This window comes from Globicephala melas, unplaced genomic scaffold (genome assembly GCF_963455315.2).
Source record: "Globicephala melas unplaced genomic scaffold, mGloMel1.2 SCAFFOLD_346, whole genome shotgun sequence".
NCBI classification, from domain to species: domain Eukaryota; kingdom Metazoa; phylum Chordata; class Mammalia; order Artiodactyla; family Delphinidae; genus Globicephala; species Globicephala melas.
The window spans coordinates 100,863-128,147 of record NW_027207515.1 but is presented as its reverse complement, the minus strand read 5'-3'; the positions used below and the strand labels follow the sequence as shown (position 1 = coordinate 128,147).

Here is a 27,285-nt window from a genome sequence, read left to right as displayed (position 1 = left end):
CCGGCCCGCCCCGGCAGGGCCCCCTCGCCCGCCCAGGCAGGGGCAACGGAGGTCTCGGGTATCGGGCGGCGGCGGAGGGTTTGGCGACCACCTCCCAGCCCAGGGCGGCCGTGACCCAGCAAACCCTTCGGCGCTTGGCGCCCCGCCCAAGATCCCGCACGTCGCTCACAGGGACGTGGTCCCGGAGGCTTCAGGGCCCGGGGCCCGCGGTCCCTTGGGCATCGGCCCTGCCCGCCCACGCGGCCCTAGGCGCAGCCCGGCCGCAGCCCGGGCCGGCCCTCCTGCCCGACAGCAGCTGGCCCGAAGCCACTGGGAGCCACCATTGAGTCGCCACGGCCCCTCAGCCCCGGCAAGGCCACCCTTGCCCCCACACCCCCCGCCGAGCTCAGGACCCCGCCCCTGGTGGCCGGCAGGCCCGGGGAAGCGGCCCCTGCCCTCGATCCCGCTCCCGCACCCGGCCGCGTTGACACGCCAGGGGGGCGGGGTGGGGGGGGCTTTTGTCGGAGGGAGCTGTGGAGGGACACACCGGCACACAGGTGGCGGCGCCGGGGCTGGGCGCCGGTGGGGGCGGCCAGGTGCAGGTCGAGGGGCTCGCGGGCCGAAAGGACGGCAACTGGGCCCGCGGCGGAGTCTGGGTCCGGGCCAGCCACCCCGGGAGCGTCTGGGGTGCGCCTGCCTTCCAGGGCCGCCTTCTGGCCGCCTGGCCGGCCGGGCCGGCGGGGAGCGACCCCGCCGGCGCGCGCCGTGGTGGGAGGGGCCTGAGGAGGTGGGGCCTGCAGCGGGGCCCGGCGGGGGCGGAGCCGGCGGCCCCCGCCGCGGGCGAGTAAATGAGAAGGCGGGCGGAGCGGGAGGCAAAAAGCCTACAGTACCCGGTATTCCCAGGCGGTCTCCCATCCAAGTACTAACCAGGCCCGACCCTGCTTAGCTTCCGAGATCAGACGAGATCGGGCGCGTTCAGGGTGGTATGGCCGTAGACGGGGGCGGGGGACCGCGGGCGGCCTCTTGAGGCCCAGTTTCGCTGGCGCTGGCGCCTTAACGCCAGCCTGGCGGCCGGCCCGCCCCGGCAGGGCCCCCTCGCCCGCCCAGGCAGGGGCAACGGAGGTCTCGGGTATCGGGCGGCGGCGGAGGGTTTGGCGACCACCTCCCAGCCCAGGGCGGCCGTGACCCAGCAAACCCTTCGGCGCTTGGCGCCCCGCCCAAGATCCCGCACGTCGCTCACAGGGACGTGGCCCCGGAGGCTTCAGGGCCCGGGGCCCGCGGTCCCTTGGGCATCGGCCCTGCCCGCCCACGCGGCCCTAGGCGCAGCCCGGCCGCAGCCCGGGCCGGCCCTCCTGCCCGACAGCAGCTGGCCCGAAGCCACCGGGAGCCACCATTGAGTCGCCACGGCCCCTCAGCCCCGGCAAGGCCACCCTTGCCCCCACACCCCCCGCCGAGCTCAGGACCCCGCCCCTGGTGGCCGGCAGGCCCGGGGAAGCGGCCCCTGCCCTCGATCCTGCTCCCGCACCCGGCCGCGGTGACACGCCAGAGGGGCGGGGTGGGGGTGGGGCTTTTGTCGGAGGGAGCTGTGGAGGGACACACCGGCACACAGGTGGCGGCGCCGGGGCTGGGCGCCGGTGGGGGCGGCCAGGTGCAGGTCGAGGGGCTCGCGGGCCGAAAGGACGGCAACTGGGCCCATGGCGGAGTCTGGTTCTGGAGGGCTCTGAGCCTCCATCCGCTCTGGTGCCTCGGGTCTACCGGCCCGACGCCTGGTAGCGCGACACCCCACCGGCCCACAGACGTAGCCTCCCCAGCTGTGCTCACAGCGAGTCCAACCGCAGCCTGCATCCCTCCACGGGACACTTGGATTACTCCCGCGATCCCCACGAGGTGCGGCACCCGGCGGCCGAATGGGCTGAGATCCTGCCCTTGCGGCGCCCTGTGGCCACCTCCGCCTCCCTCACGGTACTGGCCGAGGCCTCGGACCAGCGGGCCCCGGCTCCCAGCTCAGCGCTGCTCCTCCGCCCCTCTCACCTCCTGCCCGACGTCCAGGCTACCGAGCACCCTCCACCCCCGCCCACCTTCATGCCACTCAGCCGGAACCCGGGAGGCAATGCCAACTACCAGGTGTATGACAGTCTGGTGCTGAAGCGGCAACCGCAGGAGGGCCAAGCGCGGGCCAACTCGCTGCTACCTTCCACCTCGGCCTCCAGGCCCTCTCTGCACGGGAGCCAGACTGGGAAAATGAACTTACCAGCAGCAAGTGGGGGCAGGGGCAGGGGGCGGCAGGGCATGGAGAGAGGAATAAAGAGCGCCAGAGTCCAGGAAACATTGGTGGTCTGTGGCTTGGAAGCGCCACTCCTTCTGCCAGCCTGGGTCCCTGCGCTTGGCTTCCTGCAATAAGAAGCCAGTGTCCCCTTCTTGGCCTGAGGGTCCCTTTGGTTTAGTGGCCACAGTTCTGCCAGCAGGCCCCTCCTGGTCCTATACCATGCACTAAGTACATCTGCAGCTGCAGACTCCAAACCCCTGGTCTCTGGGCACCTCCTCTGTGTCTCAGCTGTCCCTGTCCACAGAGAGCCTCATACAAGAAGTTGCTTCCAAACTGGGAGGTTCCACATCTGGGCAGGTCCAGCTCCAGGCCCAGTGAAGGGCATGAAGAAGGCTGAGGCTCTGGACTCCAGCCAGGCCTTCAGCAGGCCTCTGAGGCCAAGGTCTTCCTAGTCTCAAGAGGGGCCAAGAGACGCAATGTGTCATTTGAACAAGTGAGTCAGCGGGCGGTGAGCGAATGAATGACCGCTCGAGGGGATGTATGCCGGCCACCGGGCCCTGTTTGACTGTCCAGGCTCAGCTTACCTGACCCTGGTTACCAGGGAATGCCACTCTGGGCCCTCCTTTTCATCCCCCTCCCTCACTGTGACCTCACCACCTGCCCCATTATGACCCAGTCTGGCTCCCAGTTAAAACTGGAGGGCAGAGGGCCCAGGCAGTCCTGGGACCAACGGCCATGGGTGAGCGAAACTACTACCGAGCCGAGCCGTTCACTGGCCCCATCCCCAGGAAATGCCAGGAGCAAGGATACTCAATTCTTCTGATCCCGGTCAGCTTCATCTTGCTCAACGTGGGGATCAACATGGTGACTATGGTCAGGGCAGGATCTGTGCAGCGCGGTTGGGGGAGCCCTGGGGTCTTGAAGGGGCTGAGGTGGGAGGGCTGCTGGGGTGTGACCGGGACAAGGGTTGGATTTCAGGGCTCACCCTGCTCCCGGCCTCCCCCCTCCCCTTCTTCCCTCAACTCTGGAGGCATCTGAAGAGATTCTTGCGGGCACTTTTCAATCGTATTTTCCACAAAGGTGAGTGGGCGCCGGCGTGGGTTCAGGGGATGTGGGCCTGTCCCCTTTCTTCTATCCCTGCCTTGATTCTCAGCCCCTCAGGAACCCAGGCCCTGACCCATCTCGCCTTTCCCCACAGACAAGCAAGCCAGCTGTGTAGGCACCCATCGCATGTGCATGCGCTGCTCCGTGGATCCCAAGAACCTGTGCTCAAGAGTTTCTTCCCACTTCTGCCATCGCCCAAGCTTCCTGCTCGGGCAGGTAAACCCACCTTGACTACTGCCTGCAGCGGGGCTCGGCGGGGGCGGAGCCGGCGGCCCCCCCGCCGCGGGCGAGTAAAGGAGAAGGCGGGCGGAGCGGGAGGCAAAAAGCCTACAGCACCCGGTATTCCCAGGCGGTCTCCCATCCAAGTACTAACCAGGCCCGACCCTGCTTAGCTTCCGAGATCAGACGAGATCGGGCGCGTTCAGGGTGGTATGGCCGTAGACGGGGGCGGGGGGCCGCGGGCGGCCTCTTGAGGCCCAGTTTCGCTGGCGCTGGCGCCTTAACGCCAGCCTGGCGGCCGGCCCGCCCCGGCAGGGCCCCCTCGCCCGCCCAGGCAGGGGCAACGGAGGTCTCGGGTATCGGGCGGCGGCGGAGGGTTTGGCGACCACCTCCCAGCCCAGGGCGGCCGTGACCCAGCAAACCCTTCGGCGCTTGGCGCCCCGCCCAAGATCCCGCACGTCGCTCACAGGGACGTGGCCCCGGAGGCTTCAGGGCCCGGGGCCCGCGGTCCCTTGGGCATCGGCCCTGCCCGCCCACGCGGCCCTAGGCGCAGCCCGGCCGCAGCCCGGGCCGGCCCTCCTGCCCGACAGCAGCTGGCCCGAAGCCACTGGGAGCCACCATTGAGTCGCCACGGCCCCTCAGCCCCGGCAAGGCCACCCTTGCCCCCACACCCCCCGCCGAGCTCAGGACCCCGCCCCTGGTGGCCGGCAGGCCCGGGGAAGCGGCCCCTGCCCTCGATCCCGCTCCCGCACCCGGCCGCGGTGACACGCCAGAGGGGCGGGGTGGGGGGGGCTTTTGTCGGAGGGAGCTGTGGAGGGACACACCGGCACACAGGTGGCGGCGCCGGGGCTGGGCGCCGGTGGGGGCGGCCAGGTGCAGGTCGAGGGGCTCGCGGGCCGAAAGGACGGCAACTGGGCCCGCGGCGGAGTCTGGGTCCGGGCCAGCCACCCCGGGAGCGTCTGGGGTGCGCCTGCCTTCCAGGGCCGCCTTCTGGCCGCCTGGCCGGCCGGGCCGGCGGGGAACGACCCCGCCGGCGCGCGCCGTGGTGGGAGGGGCCTGAGGAGGTGGGGCCTGCAGCGGGGCCCGGCGGGGGCGGAGCCGGCGGCCCCCGCCGCGGGCGAGTAAAGGAGAAGGCGGGCGGAGCGGGAGGCAAAAAGCCTACAGCACCCGGTATTCCCAGGCGGTCTCCCATCCAAGTACTAACCAGGCCCGACCCTGCTTAGCTTCCGAGATCAGACGAGATCGGGCGCGTTCAGGGTGGTATGGCCGTAGACGGGGGCGGGGGACCGCGGGCGGCCTCTTGAGGCCCAGTTTCGCTGGCGCTGGCGCCTTAACGCCAGCCTGGCGGCCGGCCCGCCCCGGCAGGGCCCCCTCGCCCGCCCAGGCAGGGGCAACGGAGGTCTCGGGTATCGGGCGGCGGCGGAGGGTTTGGCGACCACCTCCCAGCCCAGGGCGGCCGTGACCCAGCAAACCCTTCGGCGCTTGGCGCCCCGCCCAAGATCCCGCACGTCGCTCACAGGGACGTGGCCCCGGAGGCTTCAGGGCCCGGGGCCCGCGGTCCCTTGGGCATCGGCCCTGCCCGCCCACGCGGCCCTAGGCGCAGCCCGGCCGCAGCCCGGGCCGGCCCTCCTGCCCGACAGCAGCTGGCCCGAAGCCACCGGGAGCCACCATTGAGTCGCCACGGCCCCTCAGCCCCGGCAAGGCCACCCTTGCCCCCACACCCCCCGCCGAGCTCAGGACCCCGCCCCTGGTGGCCGGCAGGCCCGGGGAAGCGGCCCCTGCCCTCGATCCCGCTCCCGCACCCGGCCGCGGTGACACGCCAGAGGGGCGGGGTGGGGGTGGGGCTTTTGTCGGAGGGAGCTGTGGAGGGACACACCGGCACACAGGTGGCGGCGCCGGGGCTGGGCGCCGGTGGGGGCGGCCAGGTGCAGGTCGAGGGGCTCGCGGGCCGAAAGGACGGCAACTGGGCCCATGGCGGAGTCTGGGTCTGGAGGGCTCTGAGCCTCCATCCGCTCTGGTGCCTCGGGTCTACCGGCCCGACGCCTGGTAGCGCGACACCCCACCGGCCCACAGACGTAGCCTCCCCAGCTGTGCTCACAGCGAGTCCAACCGCAGCCTGCATCCCTCCACGGGACACTTGGATTACTCCCGCGATCCCCACGAGGTGCGGCACCCGGCGGCCGAATGGGCTGAGATCCTGCCCTTGCGGCGCCCTGTGGCCACCTCCGCCTCCCTCACGGTACTGGCCGAGGCCTCGGACCAGCGGGCCCCGGCTCCCAGCTCAGCGCTGCTCCTCCGCCCCTCTCACCTCCTGCCCGACGTCCAGGCTACCGAGCACCCTCCACCCCCGCCCACCTTCATGCCACTCAGCCGGAACCCGGGAGGCAATGCCAACTACCAGGTGTATGACAGTCTGGTGCTGAAGCGGCAACCGCAGGAGGGCCAAGCGCGGGCCAACTCGCTGCTACCTTCCACCTCGGCCTCCAGGCCCTCTCTGCACGGGAGCCAGACTGGGAAAATGAACTTACCAGCAGCAAGTGGGGGCAGGGGCAGGGGGCGGCAGGGCATGGAGAGAGGAATAAAGAGCGCCAGAGTCCAGGAAACATTGGTGGTCTGTGGCTTGGAAGCGCCACTCCTTCTGCCAGCCTGGGTCCCTGCGCTTGGCTTCCTGCAATAAGAAGCCAGTGTCCCCTTCTTGGCCTGAGGGTCCCTTTGGTTTAGTGGCCACAGTTCTGCCAGCAGGCCCCTCCTGGTCCTATACCATGCACTAAGTACATCTGCAGCTGCAGACTCCAAACCCCTGGTCTCTGGGCACCTCCTCTGTGTCTCAGCTGTCCCTGTCCACAGAGAGCCTCATACAAGAAGTTGCTTCCAAACTGGGAGGTTCCACATCTGGGCAGGTCCAGCTCCAGGCCCAGTGAAGGGCATGAAGAAGGCTGAGGCTCTGGACTCCAGCCAGGCCTTCAGCAGGCCTCTGAGGCCAAGGTCTTCCTAGTCTCAAGAGGGGCCAAGAGACGCAATGTGTCATTTGAACAAGTGAGTCAGCGGGCGGTGAGCGAATGAATGACCGCTCGAGGGGATGTATGCTGGCCACCGGGCCCTGTTTGACTGTCCAGGCTCAGCTTACCTGACCCTGGTTACCAGGGAATGCCACTCTGGGCCCTCCTTTTCATCCCCCTCCCTCACTGTGACCTCACCACCTGCCCCATTATGACCCAGTCTGGCTCCCAGTTAAAACTGGAGGGCAGAGGGCCCAGGCAGTCCTGGGACCAACGGCCATGGGTGAGCGAAACTACTACCGAGCCGAGCCGTTCACTGGCCCCATCCCCAGGAAATGCCAGGAGCAAGGATACTCAATTCTTCTGATCCCGGTCAGCTTCATCTTGCTCAACGTGGGGATCAACATGGTGACTATGGTCAGGGCAGGATCTGTGCAGCGCGGTTGGGGGAGCCCTGGGGTCTTGAAGGGGCTGAGGTGGGAGGGCTGCTGGGGTGTGACCGGGACAAGGGTTGGATTTCAGGGCTCACCCTGCTCCCGGCCTCCCCCCTCCCCTTCTTCCCTCAACTCTGGAGGCATCTGAAGAGATTCTTGCGGGCACTTTTCAATCGTATTTTCCACAAAGGTGAGTGGGCGCCGGCGTGGGTTCAGGGGATGTGGGCCTGTCCCCTTTCTTCTATCCCTGCCTTGATTCTCAGCCCCTCAGGAACCCAGGCCCTGACCCATCTCGCCTTTCCCCACAGACAAGCAAGCCAGCTGTGTAGGCACCCATCGCATGTGCATGCGCTGCTCCGTGGATCCCAAGAACCTGTGCTCAAGAGTTTCTTCCCACTTCTGCCATCGCCCAAGCTTCCTGCTCGGGCAGGTAAACCCACCTTGACTACTGCCTGCAGCGGGGCTCGGCGGGGGCGGAGCCGGCGGCCCCCCCGCCGCGGGCGAGTAAAGGAGAAGGCGGGCGGAGCGGGAGGCAAAAAGCCTACAGCACCCGGTATTCCCAGGCGGTCTCCCATCCAAGTACTAACCAGGCCCGACCCTGCTTAGCTTCCGAGATCAGACGAGATCGGGCGCGTTCAGGGTGGTATGGCCGTAGACGGGGGCGGGGGGCCGCGGGCGGCCTCTTGAGGCCCAGTTTCGCTGGCGCTGGCGCCTTAACGCCAGCCTGGCGGCCGGCCCGCCCCGGCAGGGCCCCCTCGCCCGCCCAGGCAGGGGCAACGGAGGTCTCGGGTATCGGGCGGCGGCGGAGGGTTTGGCGACCACCTCCCAGCCCAGGGCGGCCGTGACCCAGCAAACCCTTCGGCGCTTGGCGCCCCGCCCAAGATCCCGCACGTCGCTCACAGGGACGTGGCCCCGGAGGCTTCAGGGCCCGGGGCCCGCGGTCCCTTGGGCATCGGCCCTGCCCGCCCACGCGGCCCTAGGCGCAGCCCGGCCGCAGCCCGGGCCGGCCCTCCTGCCCGACAGCAGCTGGCCCGAAGCCACTGGGAGCCACCATTGAGTCGCCACGGCCCCTCAGCCCCGGCAAGGCCACCCTTGCCCCCACACCCCCCGCCGAGCTCAGGACCCCGCCCCTGGTGGCCGGCAGGCCCGGGGAAGCGGCCCCTGCCCTCGATCCCGCTCCCGCACCCGGCCGCGGTGACACGCCAGAGGGGCGGGGTGGGGGGGGGCTTTTGTCGGAGGGAGCTGTGGAGGGACACACCGGCACACAGGTGGCGGCGCCGGGGCTGGGCGCCGGTGGGGGCGGCCAGGTGCAGGTCGAGGGGCTCGCGGGCCGAAAGGACGGCAACTGGGCCCGCGGCGGAGTCTGGGTCCGGGCCAGCCACCCCGGGAGCGTCTGGGGTGCGCCTGCCTTCCAGGGCCGCCTTCTGGCCGCCTGGCCGGCCGGGCCGGCGGGGAACGACCCCGCCGGCGCGCGCCGTGGTGGGAGGGGCCTGAGGAGGTGGGGCCTGCAGCGGGGCCCGGCGGGGGCGGAGCCGGCGGCCCCCGCCGCGGGCGAGTAAAGGAGAAGGCGGGCGGAGCGGGAGGCAAAAAGCCTACAGCACCCGGTATTCCCAGGCGGTCTCCCATCCAAGTACTAACCAGGCCCGACCCTGCTTAGCTTCCGAGATCAGACGAGATCGGGCGCGTTCAGGGTGGTATGGCCGTAGACGGGGGCGGGGGGCCGCGGGCGGCCTCTTGAGGCCCAGTTTCGCTGGCGCTGGCGCCTTAACGCCAGCCTGGCGGCCGGCCCGCCCCGGCAGGGCCCCCTCGCCCGCCCAGGCAGGGGCAACGGAGGTCTCGGGTATCGGGCGGCGGCGGAGGGTTTGGCGACCACCTCCCAGCCCAGGGCGGCCGTGACCCAGCAAACCCTTCGGCGCTTGGCGCCCCGCCCAAGATCCCGCACGTCGCTCACAGGGACGTGGCCCCGGAGGCTTCAGGGCCCGGGGCCCGCGGTCCCTTGGGCATCGGCCCTGCCCGCCCACGCGGCCCTAGGCGCAGCCCGGCCGCAGCCCGGGCCGGCCCTCCTGCCCGACAGCAGCTGGCCCGAAGCCACCGGGAGCCACCATTGAGTCGCCACGGCCCCTCAGCCCCGGCAAGGCCACCCTTGCCCCCACACCCCCCGCCGAGCTCAGGACCCCGCCCCTGGTGGCCGGCAGGCCCGGGGAAGCGGCCCCTGCCCTCGATCCCGCTCCCGCATCCGGCTGCGGTGACACGCCAGAGGGGCGGGGTGGGGGTGGGGCTTTTGTCGGAGGGAGCTGTGGAGGGACACACCGGCACACAGGTGGCGGCGCCGGGGCTGGGCGCCGGTGGGGGCGGCCAGGTGCAGGTCGAGGGGCTCGCGGGCCGAAAGGACGGCAACTGGGCCCATGGCGGAGTCTGGGTCTGGAGGGCTCTGAGCCTCCATCCGCTCTGGTGCCTCGGGTCTACCGGCCCGACGCCTGGTAGCGCGACACCCCACCGGCCCACAGACGTAGCCTCCCCAGCTGTGCTCACAGCGAGTCCAACCGCAGCCTGCATCCCTCCACGGGACACTTGGATTACTCCCGCGATCCCCACGAGGTGCGGCACCCGGCGGCCGAATGGGCTGAGATCCTGCCCTTGCGGCGCCCTGTGGCCACCTCCGCCTCCCTCACGGTACTGGCCGAGGCCTCGGACCAGCGGGCCCCGGCTCCCAGCTCAGCGCTGCTCCTCCGCCCCTCTCACCTCCTGCCCGACGTCCAGGCTACCGAGCACCCTCCACCCCCGCCCACCTTCATGCCACTCAGCCGGAACCCGGGAGGCAATGCCAACTACCAGGTGTATGACAGTCTGGTGCTGAAGCGGCAACCGCAGGAGGGCCAAGCGCGGGCCAACTCGCTGCTACCTTCCACCTCGGCCTCCAGGCCCTCTCTGCACGGGAGCCAGACTGGGAAAATGAACTTACCAGCAGCAAGTGGGGGCAGGGGCAGGGGGCGGCAGGGCATGGAGAGAGGAATAAAGAGCGCCAGAGTCCAGGAAACATTGGTGGTCTGTGGCTTGGAAGCGCCACTCCTTCTGCCAGCCTGGGTCCCTGCGCTTGGCTTCCTGCAATAAGAAGCCAGTGTCCCCTTCTTGGCCTGAGGGTCCCTTTGGTTTAGTGGCCACAGTTCTGCCAGCAGGCCCCTCCTGGTCCTATACCATGCACTAAGTACATCTGCAGCTGCAGACTCCAAACCCCTGGTCTCTGGGCACCTCCTCTGTGTCTCAGCTGTCCCTGTCCACAGAGAGCCTCATACAAGAAGTTGCTTCCAAACTGGGAGGTTCCACATCTGGGCAGGTCCAGCTCCAGGCCCAGTGAAGGGCATGAAGAAGGCTGAGGCTCTGGACTCCAGCCAGGCCTTCAGCAGGCCTCTGAGGCCAAGGTCTTCCTAGTCTCAAGAGGGGCCAAGAGACGCAATGTGTCATTTGAACAAGTGAGTCAGCGGGCGGTGAGCGAATGAATGACCGCTCGAGGGGATGTATGCCGGCCACCGGGCCCTGTTTGACTGTCCAGGCTCAGCTTACCTGACCCTGGTTACCAGGGAATGCCACTCTGGGCCCTCCTTTTCATCCCCCTCCCTCACTGTGACCTCACCACCTGCCCCATTATGACCCAGTCTGGCTCCCAGTTAAAACTGGAGGGCAGAGGGCCCAGGCAGTCCTGGGACCAACGGCCATGGGTGAGCGAAACTACTACCGAGCCGAGCCGTTCACTGGCCCCATCCCCAGGAAATGCCAGGAGCAAGGATACTCAATTCTTCTGATCCCGGTCAGCTTCATCTTGCTCAACGTGGGGATCAACATGGTGACTATGGTCAGGGCAGGATCTGTGCAGCGCGGTTGGGGGAGCCCTGGGGTCTTGAAGGGGCTGAGGTGGGAGGGCTGCTGGGGTGTGACCGGGACAAGGGTTGGATTTCAGGGCTCACCCTGCTCCCGGCCTCCCCCCTCCCCTTCTTCCCTCAACTCTGGAGGCATCTGAAGAGATTCTTGCGGGCACTTTTCAATCGTATTTTCCACAAAGGTGAGTGGGCGCCGGCGTGGGTTCAGGGGATGTGGGCCTGTCCCCTTTCTTCTATCCCTGCCTTGATTCTCAGCCCCTCAGGAACCCAGGCCCTGACCCATCTCGCCTTTCCCCACAGACAAGCAAGCCAGCTGTGTAGGCACCCATCGCATGTGCATGCGCTGCTCCGTGGATCCCAAGAACCTGTGCTCAAGAGTTTCTTCCCACTTCTGCCATCGCCCAAGCTTCCTGCTCGGGCAGGTAAACCCACCTTGACTACTGCCTGCAGCGGGGCTCGGCGGGGGCGGAGCCGGCGGCCCCCCCGCCGCGGGCGAGTAAAGGAGAAGGCGGGCGGAGCGGGAGGCAAAAAGCCTACAGCACCCGGTATTCCCAGGCGGTCTCCCATCCAAGTACTAACCAGGCCCGACCCTGCTTAGCTTCCGAGATCAGACGAGATCGGGCGCGTTCAGGGTGGTATGGCCGTAGACGGGGGCGGGGCGCCGCGGGCGGCCTCTTGAGGCCCAGTTTCGCTGGCGCTGGCGCCTTAACGCCAGCCTGGAGGCCGGCCCGCCCCGGCAGGGCCCCCTCGCCCGCCCAGGCAGGGGCAACGGAGGTCTCGGGTATCGGGCGGCGGCGGAGGGTTTGGCGACCACCTCCCAGCCCAGGGCGGCCGTGACCCAGCAAACCCTTCGGCGCTTGGCGCCCCGCCCAAGATCCCGCACGTCGCTCACAGGGACGTGGCCCCGGAGGCTTCAGGGCCCGGGGCCCGCGGTCCCTTGGGCATCGGCCCTGCCCGCCCACGCGGCCCTAGGCGCAGCCCGGCCGCAGCCCGGGCCGGCCCTCCTGCCCGACAGCAGCTGGCCCGAAGCCACTGGGAGCCACCATTGAGTCGCCACGGCCCCTCAGCCCCGGCAAGGCCACCCTTGCCCCCACACCCCCCGCCGAGCTCAGGACCCCGCCCCTGGTGGCCGGCAGGCCCGGGGAAGCGGCCCCTGCCCTCGATCCCGCTCCCGCACCCGGCCGCGGTGACACGCCAGAGGGGCGGGGTGGGGGGGGCTTTTGTCGGAGGGAGCTGTGGAGGGACACACCGGCACACAGGTGGCGGCGCCGGGGCTGGGCGCCGGTGGGGGCGGCCAGGTGCAGGTCGAGGGGCTCGCGGGCCGAAAGGACGGCAACTGGGCCCGCGGCGGAGTCTGGGTCCGGGCCAGCCACCCCGGGAGCGTCTGGGGTGCGCCTGCCTTCCAGGGCCGCCTTCTGGCCGCCTGGCCGGCCGGGCCGGCGGGGAGCGACCCCGCCGGCGCGCGCCGTGGTGGGAGGGGCCTGAGGAGGTGGGGCCTGCAGCGGGGCCCGGCGGGGGCGGAGCCGGCGGCCCCCGCCGCGGGCGAGTAAAGGAGAAGGCGGGCGGAGCGGGAGGCAAAAAGCCTACAGCACCCGGTATTCCCAGGCGGTCTCCCATCCAAGTACTAACCAGGCCCGACCCTGCTTAGCTTCCGAGATCAGACGAGATCGGGCGCGTTCAGGGTGGTATGGCCGTAGACGGGGGCGGGGGGCCGCGGGCGGCCTCTTGAGGCCCAGTTTCGCTGGCGCTGGCGCCTTAACGCCAGCCTGGCGGCCGGCCCGCCCCGGCAGGGCCCCCTCGCCCGCCCAGGCAGGGGCAACGGAGGTCTCGGGTATCGGGCGGCGGCGGAGGGTTTGGCGACCACCTCCCAGCCCAGGGCGGCCGTGACCCAGCAAACCCTTCGGCGCTTGGCGCCCCGCCCAAGATCCCGCACGTCGCTCACAGGGACGTGGCCCCGGAGGCTTCAGGGCCCGGGGCCCGCGGTCCCTTGGGCATCGGCCCTGCCCGCCCACGCGGCCCTAGGCGCAGCCCGGCCGCAGCCCGGGCCGGCCCTCCTGCCCGACAGCAGCTGGCCCGAAGCCACCGGGAGCCACCATTGAGTCGCCACGGGCCCTCAGCCCCGGCAAGGCCACCCTTGCCCCCACACCCCCCGCCGAGCTCAGGACCCCGCCCCTGGTGGCCGGCAGGCCCGGGGAAGCGGCCCCTGCCCTCGATCCCGCTCCCGCACCCGGCCGCGGTGACACGCCAGAGGGGCGGGGTGGGGGTGGGGCTTTTGTCGGAGGGAGCTGTGGAGGGACACACCGGCACACAGGTGGCGGCGCCGGGGCTGGGCGCCGGTGGGGGCGGCCAGGTGCAGGTCGAGGGGCTCGCGGGCCGAAAGGACGGCAACTGGGCCCATGGCGGAGTCTGGGTCTGGAGGGCTCTGAGCCTCCATCCGCTCTGGTGCCTCGGGTCTACCGGCCCGACGCCTGGTAGCGCGACACCCCACCGGCCCACAGACGTAGCCTCCCCAGCTGTGCTCACAGCGAGTCCAACCGCAGCCTGCATCCCTCCACGGGACACTTGGATTACTCCCGCGATCCCCACGAGGTGCGGCACCCGGCGGCCGAATGGGCTGAGATCCTGCCCTTGCGGCGCCCTGTGGCCACCTCCGCCTCCCTCACGGTACTGGCCGAGGCCTCGGACCAGCGGGCCCCGGCTCCCAGCTCAGCGCTGCTCCTCCGCCCCTCTCACCTCCTGCCTGACGTCCAGGCTACCGAGCACCCTCCACCCCCGCCCACCTTCATGCCACTCAGCCAGAACCCGGGAGGCAATGCCAACTACCAGGTGTATGACAGTCTGGTGCTGAAGCGGCAACCGCAGGAGGGCCAAGCGCGGGCCAACTCGCTGCTACCTTCCACCTCGGCCTCCAGGCCCTCTCTGCACGGGAGCCAGACTGGGAAAATGAACTTACCAGCAGCAAGTGGGGGCAGGGGCAGGGGGCGGCAGGGCATGGAGAGAGGAATAAAGAGCGCCAGAGTCCAGGAAACATTGGTGGTCTGTGGCTTGGAAGCGCCACTCCTTCTGCCAGCCTGGGTCCCTGCCCTTGGCTTCCTGCAATAAGAAGCCAGTGTCCCCTTCTTGGCCTGAGGGTCCCTTTGGTTTAGTGGCCACAGTTCTGCCAGCAGGCCCCTCCTGGTCCTATACCATGCACTAAGTACATCTGCAGCTGCAGACTCCAAACCCCTGGTCTCTGGGCACCTCCTCTGTGTCTCAGCTGTCCCTGTCCACAGAGAGCCTCATACAAGAAGTTGCTTCCAAACTGGGAGGTTCCACATCTGGGCAGGTCCAGCTCCAGGCCCAGTGAAGGGCATGAAGAAGGCTGAGGCTCTGGACTCCAGCCAGGCCTTCAGCAGGCCTCTGAGGCCAAGGTCTTCCTAGTCTCAAGAGGGGCCAAGAGACGCAATGTGTCATTTGAACAAGTGAGTCAGCGGGCGGTGAGCGAATGAATGACCGCTCGAGGGGATGTATGCCGGCCACCGGGCCCTGTTTGACTGTCCAGGCTCAGCTTACCTGACCCTGGTTACCAGGGAATGCCACTCTGGGCCCTCCTTTTCATCCCCCTCCCTCACTGTGACCTCACCACCTGCCCCATTATGACCCAGTCTGGCTCCCAGTTAAAACTGGAGGGCAGAGGGCCCAGGCAGTCCTGGGACCAACGGCCATGGGTGAGCGAAACTACTACCGAGCCGAGCCGTTCACTGGCCCCATCCCCAGGAAATGCCAGGAGCAAGGATACTCAATTCTTCTGATCCCGGTCAGCTTCATCTTGCTCAACGTGGGGATCAACATGGTGACTATGGTCAGGGCAGGATCTGTGCAGCGCGGTTGGGGGAGCCCTGGGGTCTTGAAGGGGCTGAGGTGGGAGGGCTGCTGGGGTGTGACCGGGACAAGGGTTGGATTTCAGGGCTCACCCTGCTCCCGGCCTCCCCCCTCCCCTTCTTCCCTCAACTCTGGAGGCATCTGAAGAGATTCTTGCGGGCACTTTTCAATCGTATTTTCCACAAAGGTGAGTGGGCGCCGGCGTGGGTTCAGGGGATGTGGGCCTGTCCCCTTTCTTCTATCCCTGCCTTGATTCTCAGCCCCTCAGGAACCCAGGCCCTGACCCATCTCGCCTTTCCCCACAGACAAGCAAGCCAGCTGTGTAGGCACCCATCGCATGTGCATGCGCTGCTCCGTGGATCCCAAGAACCTGTGCTCAAGAGTTTCTTCCCACTTCTGCCATCGCCCAAGCTTCCTGCTCGGGCAGGTAAACCCACCTTGACTACTGCCTGCAGCGGGGCTCGGCGGGGGCGGAGCCGGCGGCCCCCCCGCCGCGGGCGAGTAAAGGAGAAGGCGGGCGGAGCGGGAGGCAAAAAGCCTACAGCACCCGGTATTCCCAGGCGGTCTCCCATCCAAGTACTAACCAGGCCCGACCCTGCTTAGCTTCCGAGATCAGACGAGATCGGGCGCGTTCAGGGTGGTATGGCCGTAGACGGGGGCGGGGGGCCGCGGGCGGCCTCTTGAGGCCCAGTTTCGCTGGCGCTGGCGCCTTAACGCCAGCCTGGCGGCCGGCCCGCCCCGGCAGGGCCCCCTCGCCCGCCCAGGCAGGGGCAACGGAGGTCTCGGGTATCGGGCGGCGGCGGAGGGTTTGGCGACCACCTCCCAGCCCAGGGCGGCCGTGACCCAGCAAACCCTTCGGCGCTTGGCGCCCCGCCCAAGATCCCGCACGTCGCTCACAGGGACGTGGCCCCGGAGGCTTCAGGGCCCGGGGCCCGCGGTCCCTTGGGCATCGGCCCTGCCCGCCCACGCGGCCCTAGGCGCAGCCCGGCCGCAGCCCGGGCCGGCCCTCCTGCCCGACAGCAGCTGGCCCGAAGCCACCGGGAGCCACCATTGAGTCGCCACGGCCCCTCAGCCCCGGCAAGGCCACCCTTGCCCCCACACCCCCCGCCGACTCAGGACCCCGCCCCTGGTGGCCGGCAGGCCCGGGGAAGCGGCCCCTGCCCTCGATCCCGCTCCCGCACCCGGCCGCGGTGACACGCCAGAGGGGCGGGGTGGGGGTGGGGCTTTTGTCGGAGGGAGCTGTGGAGGGACACACCGGCACACAGGTGGCGGCGCCGGGGCTGGGCGCCGGTGGGGGCGGCCAGGTGCAGGTCGAGGGGCTCGCGGGCCGAAAGGACGGCAACTGGGCCCATGGCGGAGTCTGGGTCTGGAGGGCTCTGAGCCTCCATCCTCTCTGGTGCCTCGGGTCTACCGGCCCGACGCCTGGTAGCGCGACACCCCACCGGCCCACAGACGTAGCCTCCCCAGCTGTGCTCACAGCGAGTCCAACCGCAGCCTGCATCCCTCCACGGGACACTTGGATTACTCCCGCGATCCCCACGAGGTGCGGCACCCGGCGGCCGAATGGGCTGAGATCCTGCCCTTGCGGCGCCCTGTGGCCACCTCCGCCTCCCTCACGGTACTGGCCGAGGCCTCGGACCAGCGGGCCCCGGCTCCCAGCTCAGCGCTGCTCCTCCGCCCCTCTCACCTCCTGCCCGACGTCCAGGCTACCGAGCACCCTCCACCCCCGCCCACCTTCATGCCACTCAGCCGGAACCCGGGAGGCAATGCCAACTACCAGGTGTATGACAGTCTGGTGCTGAAGCGGCAACCGCAGGAGGGCCAAGCGCGGGCCAACTCGCTGCTACCTTCCACCTCGGCCTCCAGGCCCTCTCTGCACGGGAGCCAGACTGGGAAAATGAACTTACCAGCAGCAAGTGGGGGCAGGGGCAGGGGGCGGCAGGGCATGGAGAGAGGAATAAAGAGCGCCAGAGTCCAGGAAACATTGGTGGTCTGTGGCTTGGAAGCGCCACTCCTTCTGCCAGCCTGGGTCCCTGCGCTTGGCTTCCTGCAATAAGAAGCCAGTGTCCCCTTCTTGGCCTGAGGGTCCCTTTGGTTTAGTGGCCACAGTTCTGCCAGCAGGCCCCTCCTGGTCCTATACCATGCACTAAGTACATCTGCAGCTGCAGACTCCAAACCCCTGGTCTCTGGGCACCTCCTCTGTGTCTCAGCTGTCCCTGTCCACAGAGAGCCTCATACAAGAAGTTGCTTCCAAACTGGGAGGTTCCACATCTGGGCAGGTCCAGCTCCAGGCCCAGTGAAGGGCATGAAGAAGGCTGAGGCTCTGGACTCCAGCCAGGCCTTCAGCAGGCCTCTGAGGCCAAGGTCTTCCTAGTCTCAAGAGGGGCCAAGAGACGCAATGTGTCATTTGAACAAGTGAGTCAGCGGGCGGTGAGCGAATGAATGACCGCTCGAGGGGATGTATGCCGGCCACCGGGCCCTGTTTGACTGTCCAGGCTCAGCTTACCTGACCCTGGTTACCAGGGAATGCCACTCTGGGCCCTCCTTTTCATCCCCCTCCCTCACTGTGACCTCACCACCTGCCCCATTATGACCCAGTCTGGCTCCCAGTTAAAACTGGAGGGCAGAGGGCCCAGGCAGTCCTGGGACCAACGGCCATGGGTGAGCGAAACTACTACCGAGCCGAGCCGTTCACTGGCCCCATCCCCAGGAAATGCCAGGAGCAAGGATACTCAATTCTTCTGATCCCGGTCAGCTTCATCTTGCTCAACGTGGGGATCAACATGGTGACTATGGTCAGGGCAGGATCTGTGCAGCGCGGTTGGGGGAGCCCTGGGGTCTTGAAGGGGCTGAGGTGGGAGGGCTGCTGGGGTGTGACCGGGACAAGGGTTGGATTTCAGGGCTCACCCTGCTCCCGGCCTCCCCCCTCCCCTTCTTGCCTCAACTCTGGAGGCATCTGAAGAGATTCTTGCGGGCACTTTTCAATCGTATTTTCCACAAAGGTGAGTGGGCGCCGGCGTGGGTTCAGGGGATGTGGGCCTGTCCCCTTTCTTCTATCCCTGCCTTGATTCTCAGCCCCTCAGGAACCCAGGCCCTGACCCATCTCGCCTTTCCCCACAGACAAGCAAGCCAGCTGTGTAGGCACCCATCGCATGTGCATGCGCTGCTCCGTGGATCCCAAGAACCTGTGCTCAAGAGTTTCTTCCCACTTCTGCCATCGCCCAAGCTTCCTGCTCGGGCAGGTAAACCCACCTTGACTACTGCCTGCAGCGGGGCTCGGCGGGGGCGGAGCCGGCGGCCCCCCCGCCGCGGGCGAGTAAAGGAGAAGGCGGGCGGAGCGGGAGGCAAAAAGCCTACAGCACCCGGTATTCCCAGGCGGTCTCCCATCCAAGTACTAACCAGGCCCGACCCTGCTTAGCTTCCGAGATCAGACGAGATCGGGCGCGTTCAGGGTGGTATGGCCGTAGACGGGGGCGGGGCGCCGCGGGCGGCCTCTTGAGGCCCAGTTTCGCTGGCGCTGGCGCCTTAACGCCAGCCTGGCGGCCGGCCCGCCCCGGCAGGGCCCCCTCGCCCGCCCAGGCAGGGGCAACGGAGGTCTCGGGTATCGGGCGGCGGCGGAGGGTTTGGCGACCACCTCCCAGCCCAGGGCGGCCGTGACCCAGCAAACCCTTCGGCGCTTGGCGCCCCGCCCAAGATCCCGCACGTCGCTCACAGGGACGTGGCCCCGGAGGCTTCAGGGCCCGGGGCCCGCGGTCCCTTGGGCATCGGCCCTGCCCGCCCACGCGGCCCTAGGCGCAGCCCGGCCGCAGCCCGGGCCGGCCCTCCTGCCCGACAGCAGCTGGCCCGAAGCCACCGGGAGCCACCATTGAGTCGCCACGGCCCCTCAGCCCCGGCAAGGCCACCCTTGCCCCCACACCCCCCGCCGACTCAGGACCCCGCCCCTGGTGGCCGGCAGGCCCGGGGAAGCGGCCCCTGCCCTCGATCCCGCTCCCGCACCCGGCCGCGGTGACACGCCAGAGGGGCGGGGTGGGGGTGGGGCTTTTGTCGGAGGGAGCTGTGGAGGGACACACCGGCACACAGGTGGCGGCGCCGGGGCTGGGCGCCGGTGGGGGCGGCCAGGTGCAGGTCGAGGGGCTCGCGGGCCGAAAGGACGGCAACTGGGCCCATGGCGGAGTCTGGGTCTGGAGGGCTCTGAGCCTCCATCCGCTCTGGTGCCTCGGGTCTACCGGCCCGACGCCTGGTAGCGCGACACCCCACCGGCCTACAGACGTAGCCTCCCCAGCTGTGCTCACAGCGAGTCCAACCGCAGCCTGCATCCCTCCACGGGACACTTGGATTACTCCCGCGATCCCCACGAGGTGCGGCACCCGGCGGCCGAATGGGCTGAGATCCTGCCCTTGCGGCGCCCTGTGGCCACCTCCGCCTCCCTCACGGTACTGGCCGAGGCCTCGGACCAGCGGGCCCCGGCTCCCAGCTCAGCGCTGCTCCTCCGCCCCTCTCACCTCCTGCCTGACGTCCAGGCTACCGAGCACCCTCCACCCCCGCCCACCTTCATGCCACTCAGCCGGAACCCGGGAGGCAATGCCAACTACCAGGTGTATGACAGTCTGGTGCTGAAGCGGCAACCGCAGGAGGGCCAAGCGCGGGCCAACTCGCTGCTACCTTCCACCTCGGCCTCCAGGCCCTCTCTGCACGGGAGCCAGACTGGGAAAATGAACTTACCAGCAGCAAGTGGGGGCAGGGGCAGGGGGCGGCAGGGCATGGAGAGAGGAATAAAGAGCGCCAGAGTCCAGGAAACATTGGTGGTCTGTGGCTTGGAAGCGCCACTCCTTCTGCCAGCCTGGGTCCCTGCCCTTGGCTTCCTGCAATAAGAAGCCAGTGTCTCCTTCTTGGCCTGAGGGTCCCTTTGGTTTAGTGGCCACAGTTCTGCCAGCAGGCCCCTCCTGGTCCTATACCATGCACTAAGTACATCTGCAGCTGCAGACTCCAAACCCCTGGTCTCTGGGCACCTCCTCTGTGTCTCAGCTGTCCCTGTCCACAGAGAGCCTCATACAAGAAGTTGCTTCCAAACTGGGAGGTTCCACATCTGGGCAGGTCCAGCTCCAGGCCCAGTGAAGGGCATGAAGAAGGCTGAGGCTCTGGACTCCAGCCAGGCCTTCAGCAGGCCTCTGAGGCCAAGGTCTTCCTAGTCTCAAGAGGGGCCAAGAGACGCAATGTGTCATTTGAACAAGTGAGTCAGCGGGCGGTGAGCGAATGAATGACCGCTCGAGGGGATGTATGCCGGCCACCGGGCCCTGTTTGACTGTCCAGGCTCAGCTTACCTGACCCTGGTTACCAGGGAATGCCACTCTGGGCCCTCCTTTTCATCCCCCTCCCTCACTGTGACCTCACCACCTGCCCCATTATGACCCAGTCTGGCTCCCAGTTAAAACTGGAGGGCAGAGGGCCCAGGCAGTCCTGGGACCAACGGCCATGGGTGAGCGAAACTACTACCGAGCCGAGCCGTTCACTGGCCCCATCCCCAGGAAATGCCAGGAGCAAGGATACTCAATTCTTCTGATCCCGGTCAGCTTCATCTTGCTCAACGTGGGGATCAACATGGTGACTATGGTCAGGGCAGGATCTGTGCAGCGCGGTTGGGGGAGCCCTGGGGTCTTGAAGGGGCTGAGGTGGGAGGGCTGCTGGGGTGTGACCGGGACAAGGGTTGGATTTCAGGGCTCACCCTGCTCCCGGCCTCCCCCCTCCCCTTCTTGCCTCAACTCTGGAGGCATCTGAAGAGATTCTTGCGGGCACTTTTCAATCGTATTTTCCACAAAGGTGAGTGGGCGCCGGCGTGGGTTCAGGGGATGTGGGCCTGTCCCCTTTCTTCTATCCCTGCCTTGATTCTCAGCCCCTCAGGAACCCAGGCCCTGACCCATCTCGCCTTTCCCCACAGACAAGCAAGCCAGCTGTGTAGGCACCCATCGCATGTGCATGCGCTGCTCCGTGGATCCCAAGAACCTGTGCTCAAGAGTTTCTTCCCACTTCTGCCATCGCCCAAGCTTCCTGCTCGGGCAGGTAAACCCACCTTGACTACTGCCTGCAGCGGGGCTCGGCGGGGGCGGAGCCGGCGGCCCCCCCGCCGCGGGCGAGTAAAGGAGAAGGCGGGCGGAGCGGGAGGCAAAAAGCCTACAGCACCCGGTATTCCCAGGCGGTCTCCCATCCAAGTACTAACCAGGCCCGACCCTGCTTAGCTTCCGAGATCAGACGAGATCGGGCGCGTTCAGGGTGGTATGGCCGTAGACGGGGGCGGGGCGCCGCGGGCGGCCTCTTGAGGCCCAGTTTCGCTGGCGCTGGCGCCTTAACGCCAGCCTGGCGGCCGGCCCGCCCCGGCAGGGCCCCCTCGCCCGCCCAGGCAGGGGCAACGGAGGTCTCGGGTATCGGGCGGCGGCGGAGGGTTTGGCGACCACCTCCCAGCCCAGGGCGGCCGTGACCCAGCAAACCCTTCGGCGCTTGGCGCCCCGCCCAAGATCCCGCACGTCGCTCACAGGGACGTGGCCCCGGAGGCTTCAGGGCCCGGGGCCCGCGGTCCCTTGGGCATCGGCCCTGCCCGCCCACGCGGCCCTAGGCGCAGCCCGGCCGCAGCCCGGGCCGGCCCTCCTGCCCGACAGCAGCTGGCCCGAAGCCACCGGGAGCCACCATTGAGTCGCCACGGCCCCTCAGCCCCGGCAAGGCCACCCTTGCCCCCACACCCCCCGCCGAGCTCAGGACCCCGCCCCTGGTGGCCGGCAGGCCCGGGGAAGCGGCCCCTGCCCTCGATCCCGCTCCCGCACCCGGCCGCGGTGACACGCCAGAGGGGCGGGGTGGGGGTGGGGCTTTTGTCGGAGGGAGCTGTGGAGGGACACACCGGCACACAGGTGGCGGCGCCGGGGCTGGGCGCCGGTGGGGGCGGCCAGGTGCAGGTCGAGGGGCTCGCGGGCCGAAAGGACGGCAACTGGGCCCATGGCGGAGTCTGGGTCTGGAGGGCTCTGAGCCTCCATCCGCTCTGGTGCCTCGGGTCTACCGGCCCGACGCCTGGTAGCGCGACACCCCACCGGCCCACAGACGTAGCCTCCCCAGCTGTGCTCACAGCGAGTCCAACCGCAGCCTGCATCCCTCCACGGGACACTTGGATTACTCCCGCGATCCCCACGAGGTGCGGCACCCGGCGGCCGAATGGGCTGAGATCCTGCCCTTGCGGCGCCCTGTGGCCACCTCCGCCTCCCTCACGGTACTGGCCGAGGCCTCGGACCAGCGGGCCCCGGCTCCCAGCTCAGCGCTGCTCCTCCGCCCCTCTCACCTCCTGCCTGACGTCCAGGCTACCGAGCACCCTCCACCCCCGCCCACCTTCATGCCACTCAGCCGGAACCCGGGAGGCAATGCCAACTACCAGGTGTATGACAGTCTGGTGCTGAAGCGGCAACCGCAGGAGGGCCAAGCGCGGGCCAACTCGCTGCTACCTTCCACCTCGGCCTCCAGGCCCTCTCTGCACGGGAGCCAGACTGGGAAAATGAACTTACCAGCAGCAAGTGGGGGCAGGGGCAGGGGGCGGCAGGGCATGGAGAGAGGAATAAAGAGCGCCAGAGTCCAGGAAACATTGGTGGTCTGTGGCTTGGAAGCGCCACTCCTTCTGCCAGCCTGGGTCCCTGCCCTTGGCTTCCTGCAATAAGAAGCCAGTGTCTCCTTCTTGGCCTGAGGGTCCCTTTGGTTTAGTGGCCACAGTTCTGCCAGCAGGCCCCTCCTGGTCCTATACCATGCACTAAGTACATCTGCAGCTGCAGACTCCAAACCCCTGGTCTCTGGGCACCTCCTCTGTGTCTCAGCTGTCCCTGTCCACAGAGAGCCTCATACAAGAAGTTGCTTCCAAACTGGGAGGTTCCACATCTGGGCAGGTCCAGCTCCAGGCCCAGTGAAGGGCATGAAGAAGGCTGAGGCTCTGGACTCCAGCCAGGCCTTCAGCAGGCCTCTGAGGCCAAGGTCTTCCTAGTCTCAAGAGGGGCCAAGAGACGCAATGTGTCATTTGAACAAGTGAGTCAGCGGGCGGTGAGCGAATGAATGACCGCTCGAGGGGATGTATGCCGGCCACCGGGCCCTGTTTGACTGTCCAGGCTCAGCTTACCTGACCCTGGTTACCAGGGAATGCCACTCTGGGCCCTCCTTTTCATCCCCCTCCCTCACTGTGACCTCACCACCTGCCCCATTATGACCCAGTCTGGCTCCCAGTTAAAACTGGAGGGCAGAGGGCCCAGGCAGTCCTGGGACCAACGGCCATGGGTGAGCGAAACTACTACCGAGCCGAGCCGTTCACTGGCCCCATCCCCAGGAAATGCCAGGAGCAAGGATACTCAATTCTTCTGATCCCGGTCAGCTTCATCTTGCTCAACGTGGGGATCAACATGGTGACTATGGTCAGGGCAGGATCTGTGCAGCGCGGTTGGGGGAGCCCTGGGGTCTTGAAGGGGCTGAGGTGGGAGGGCTGCTGGGGTGTGACCGGGACAAGGGTTGGATTTCAGGGCTCACCCTGCTCCCGGCCTCCCCCCTCCCCTTCTTCCCTCAACTCTGGAGGCATCTGAAGAGATTCTTGCGGGCACTTTTCAATCGTATTTTCCACAAAGGTGAGTGGGCGCCGGCGTGGGTTCAGGGGATGTGGGCCTGTCCCCTTTCTTCTATCCCTGCCTTGATTCTCAGCCCCTCAGGAACCCAGGCCCTGACCCATCTCGCCTTTCCCCACAGACAAGCAAGCCAGCTGTGTAGGCACCCATCGCATGTGCATGCGCTGCTCCGTGGATCCCAAGAACCTGTGCTCAAGAGTTTCTTCCCACTTCTGCCATCGCCCAAGCTTCCTGCTCGGGCAGGTAAACCCACCTTGACTACTGCCTGCAGCGGGGCTCGGCGGGGGCGGAGCCGGCGGCCCCCCCGCCGCGGGCGAGTAAAGGAGAAGGCGGGCGGAGCGGGAGGCAAAAAGCCTACAGCACCCGGTATTCCCAGGCGGTCTCCCATCCAAGTACTAACCAGGCCCGACCCTGCTTAGCTTCCGAGATCAGACGAGATCGGGCGCGTTCAGGGTGGTATGGCCGTAGACGGGGGCGGGGCGCCGCGGGCGGCCTCTTGAGGCCCAGTTTCGCTGGCGCTGGCGCCTTAACGCCAGCCTGGAGGCCGGCCCGCCCCGGCAGGGCCCCCTCGCCCGCCCAGGCAGGGGCAACGGAGGTCTCGGGTATCGGGCGGCGGCGGAGGGTTTGGCGACCACCTCCCAGCCCAGGGCGGCCGTGACCCAGCAAACCCTTCGGCGCTTGGCGCCCCGCCCAAGATCCCGCACGTCGCTCACAGGGACGTGGTCCCGGAGGCTTCAGGGCCCGGGGCCCGCGGTCCCTTGGGCATCGGCCCTGCCCGCCCACGCGGCCCTAGGCGCAGCCCGGCCGCAGCCCGGGCCGGCCCTCCTGCCCGACAGCAGCTGGCCCGAAGCCACTGGGAGCCACCATTGAGTCGCCACGGCCCCTCAGCCCCGGCAAGGCCACCCTTGCCCCCACACCCCCCGCCGAGCTCAGGACCCCGCCCCTGGTGGCCGGCAGGCCCGGGGAAGCGGCCCCTGCCCTCGATCCCGCTCCCGCACCCGGCCGCGTTGACACGCCAGGGGGGCGGGGTGGGGGGGGCTTTTGTCGGAGGGAGCTGTGGAGGGACACACCGGCACACAGGTGGCGGCGCCGGGGCTGGGCGCCGGTGGGGGCGGCCAGGTGCAGGTCGAGGGGCTCGCGGGCCGAAAGGACGGCAACTGGGCCCGCGGCGGAGTCTGGGTCCGGGCCAGCCACCCCGGGAGCGTCTGGGGTGCGCCTGCCTTCCAGGGCCGCCTTCTGGCCGCCTGGCCGGCCGGGCCGGCGGGGAGCGACCCCGCCGGCGCGCGCCGTGGTGGGAGGGGCCTGAGGAGGTGGGGCCTGCAGCGGGGCCCGGCGGGGGCGGAGCCGGCGGCCCCCGCCGCGGGCGAGTAAATGAGAAGGCGGGCGGAGCGGGAGGCAAAAAGCCTACAGTACCCGGTATTCCCAGGCGGTCTCCCATCCAAGTACTAACCAGGCCCGACCCTGCTTAGCTTCCGAGATCAGACGAGATCGGGCGCGTTCAGGGTGGTATGGCCGTAGACGGGGGCGGGGGACCGCGGGCGGCCTCTTGAGGCCCAGTTTCGCTGGCGCTGGCGCCTTAACGCCAGCCTGGCGGCCGGCCCGCCCCGGCAGGGCCCCCTCGCCCGCCCAGGCAGGGGCAACGGAGGTCTCGGGTATCGGGCGGCGGCGGAGGGTTTGGCGACCACCTCCCAGCCCAGGGCGGCCGTGACCCAGCAAACCCTTCGGCGCTTGGCGCCCCGCCCAAGATCCCGCACGTCGCTCACAGGGACGTGGCCCCGGAGGCTTCAGGGCCCGGGGCCCGCGGTCCCTTGGGCATCGGCCCTGCCCGCCCACGCGGCCCTAGGCGCAGCCCGGCCGCAGCCCGGGCCGGCCCTCCTGCCCGACAGCAGCTGGCCCGAAGCCACCGGGAGCCACCATTGAGTCGCCACGGCCCCTCAGCCCCGGCAAGGCCACCCTTGCCCCCACACCCCCCGCCGAGCTCAGGACCCCGCCCCTGGTGGCCGGCAGGCCCGGGGAAGCGGCCCCTGCCCTCGATCCTGCTCCCGCACCCGGCCGCGGTGACACGCCAGAGGGGCGGGGTGGGGGTGGGGCTTTTGTCGGAGGGAGCTGTGGAGGGACACACCGGCACACAGGTGGCGGCGCCGGGGCTGGGCGCCGGTGGGGGCGGCCAGGTGCAGGTCGAGGGGCTCGCGGGCCGAAAGGACGGCAACTGGGCCCATGGCGGAGTCTGGTTCTGGAGGGCTCTGAGCCTCCATCCGCTCTGGTGCCTCGGGTCTACCGGCCCGACGCCTGGTAGCGCGACACCCCACCGGCCCACAGACGTAGCCTCCCCAGCTGTGCTCACAGCGAGTCCAACCGCAGCCTGCATCCCTCCACGGGACACTTGGATTACTCCCGCGATCCCCACGAGGTGCGGCACCCGGCGGCCGAATGGGCTGAGATCCTGCCCTTGCGGCGCCCTGTGGCCACCTCCGCCTCCCTCACGGTACTGGCCGAGGCCTCGGACCAGCGGGCCCCGGCTCCCAGCTCAGCGCTGCTCCTCCGCCCCTCTCACCTCCTGCCCGACGTCCAGGCTACCGAGCACCCTCCACCCCCGCCCACCTTCATGCCACTCAGCCGGAACCCGGGAGGCAATGCCAACTACCAGGTGTATGACAGTCTGGTGCTGAAGCGGCAACCGCAGGAGGGCCAAGCGCGGGCCAACTCGCTGCTACCTTCCACCTCGGCCTCCAGGCCCTCTCTGCACGGGAGCCAGACTGGGAAAATGAACTTACCAGCAGCAAGTGGGGGCAGGGGCAGGGGGCGGCAGGGCATGGAGAGAGGAATAAAGAGCGCCAGAGTCCAGGAAACATTGGTGGTCTGTGGCTTGGAAGCGCCACTCCTTCTGCCAGCCTGGGTCCCTGCGCTTGGCTTCCTGCAATAAGAAGCCAGTGTCCCCTTCTTGGCCTGAGGGTCCCTTTGGTTTAGTGGCCACAGTTCTGCCAGCAGGCCCCTCCTGGTCCTATACCATGCACTAAGTACATCTGCAGCTGCAGACTCCAAACCCCTGGTCTCTGGGCACCTCCTCTGTGTCTCAGCTGTCCCTGTCCACAGAGAGCCTCATACAAGAAGTTGCTTCCAAACTGGGAGGTTCCACATCTGGGCAGGTCCAGCTCCAGGCCCAGTGAAGGGCATGAAGAAGGCTGAGGCTCTGGACTCCAGCCAGGCCTTCAGCAGGCCTCTGAGGCCAAGGTCTTCCTAGTCTCAAGAGGGGCCAAGAGACGCAATGTGTCATTTGAACAAGTGAGTCAGCGGGCGGTGAGCGAATGAATGACCGCTCGAGGGGATGTATGCCGGCCACCGGGCCCTGTTTGACTGTCCAGGCTCAGCTTACCTGACCCTGGTTACCAGGGAATGCCACTCTGGGCCCTCCTTTTCATCCCCCTCCCTCACTGTGACCTCACCACCTGCCCCATTATGACCCAGTCTGGCTCCCAGTTAAAACTGGAGGGCAGAGGGCCCAGGCAGTCCTGGGACCAACGGCCATGGGTGAGCGAAACTACTACCGAGCCGAGCCGTTCACTGGCCCCATCCCCAGGAAATGCCAGGAGCAAGGATACTCAATTCTTCTGATCCCGGTCAGCTTCATCTTGCTCAACGTGGGGATCAACATGGTGACTATGGTCAGGGCAGGATCTGTGCAGCGCGGTTGGGGGAGCCCTGGGGTCTTGAAGGGGCTGAGGTGGGAGGGCTGCTGGGGTGTGACCGGGACAAGGGTTGGATTTCAGGGCTCACCCTGCTCCCGGCCTCCCCCCTCCCCTTCTTCCCTCAACTCTGGAGGCATCTGAAGAGATTCTTGCGGGCACTTTTCAATCGTATTTTCCACAAAGGTGAGTGGGCGCCGGCGTGGGTTCAGGGGATGTGGGCCTGTCCCCTTTC

The 27,285-nt window shown here is 68.2% G+C and overlaps 12 non-coding genes across 12 annotated transcripts; all 12 read right to left on the bottom strand.

Annotated features, from left to right (window-relative positions):
- Positions 1 to 857: 857 nt before the first annotated feature.
- On the bottom strand, positions 858 to 976 carry LOC132595011 (5S ribosomal RNA). The gene has a single exon (XR_009561180.1). It is a non-coding gene; the product is annotated as a 5S ribosomal RNA (ribosomal RNA).
- Positions 977 to 3,673: 2,697 nt separating this feature from the next.
- Positions 3,674 to 3,792, bottom strand: LOC132594910 (5S ribosomal RNA). The gene has a single exon (XR_009561079.1). It is a non-coding gene; the product is annotated as a 5S ribosomal RNA (ribosomal RNA).
- A 931-nt stretch (positions 3,793 to 4,723) lies between these two features.
- Positions 4,724 to 4,842, bottom strand: LOC132594909 (5S ribosomal RNA). Its single transcript, XR_009561078.1, has one exon. It is a non-coding gene; the product is annotated as a 5S ribosomal RNA (ribosomal RNA).
- A 2,697-nt stretch (positions 4,843 to 7,539) lies between these two features.
- LOC132594908 (5S ribosomal RNA) lies at positions 7,540 to 7,658 on the bottom strand. The gene has a single exon (XR_009561077.1). It is a non-coding gene; the product is annotated as a 5S ribosomal RNA (ribosomal RNA).
- Positions 7,659 to 8,590: 932 nt separating this feature from the next.
- Positions 8,591 to 8,709, bottom strand: LOC132594906 (5S ribosomal RNA). Its single transcript, XR_009561075.1, has one exon. It is a non-coding gene; the product is annotated as a 5S ribosomal RNA (ribosomal RNA).
- Positions 8,710 to 11,406: 2,697 nt separating this feature from the next.
- LOC132594905 (5S ribosomal RNA) lies at positions 11,407 to 11,525 on the bottom strand. Its single transcript, XR_009561074.1, has one exon. It is a non-coding gene; the product is annotated as a 5S ribosomal RNA (ribosomal RNA).
- Positions 11,526 to 12,456: 931 nt separating this feature from the next.
- LOC132594904 (5S ribosomal RNA) lies at positions 12,457 to 12,575 on the bottom strand. The gene has a single exon (XR_009561073.1). It is a non-coding gene; the product is annotated as a 5S ribosomal RNA (ribosomal RNA).
- A 2,697-nt stretch (positions 12,576 to 15,272) lies between these two features.
- LOC132594903 (5S ribosomal RNA) lies at positions 15,273 to 15,391 on the bottom strand. The gene has a single exon (XR_009561072.1). It is a non-coding gene; the product is annotated as a 5S ribosomal RNA (ribosomal RNA).
- Positions 15,392 to 18,087: 2,696 nt separating this feature from the next.
- LOC132594902 (5S ribosomal RNA) lies at positions 18,088 to 18,206 on the bottom strand. The gene has a single exon (XR_009561071.1). It is a non-coding gene; the product is annotated as a 5S ribosomal RNA (ribosomal RNA).
- Positions 18,207 to 20,902: 2,696 nt separating this feature from the next.
- On the bottom strand, positions 20,903 to 21,021 carry LOC132595061 (5S ribosomal RNA). The gene has a single exon (XR_009561230.1). It is a non-coding gene; the product is annotated as a 5S ribosomal RNA (ribosomal RNA).
- A 2,697-nt stretch (positions 21,022 to 23,718) lies between these two features.
- On the bottom strand, positions 23,719 to 23,837 carry LOC132595060 (5S ribosomal RNA). Its single transcript, XR_009561229.1, has one exon. It is a non-coding gene; the product is annotated as a 5S ribosomal RNA (ribosomal RNA).
- A 931-nt stretch (positions 23,838 to 24,768) lies between these two features.
- Positions 24,769 to 24,887, bottom strand: LOC132595010 (5S ribosomal RNA). Its single transcript, XR_009561179.1, has one exon. It is a non-coding gene; the product is annotated as a 5S ribosomal RNA (ribosomal RNA).
- Between the last annotated feature and the right edge of the window lie 2,398 nt (positions 24,888 to 27,285).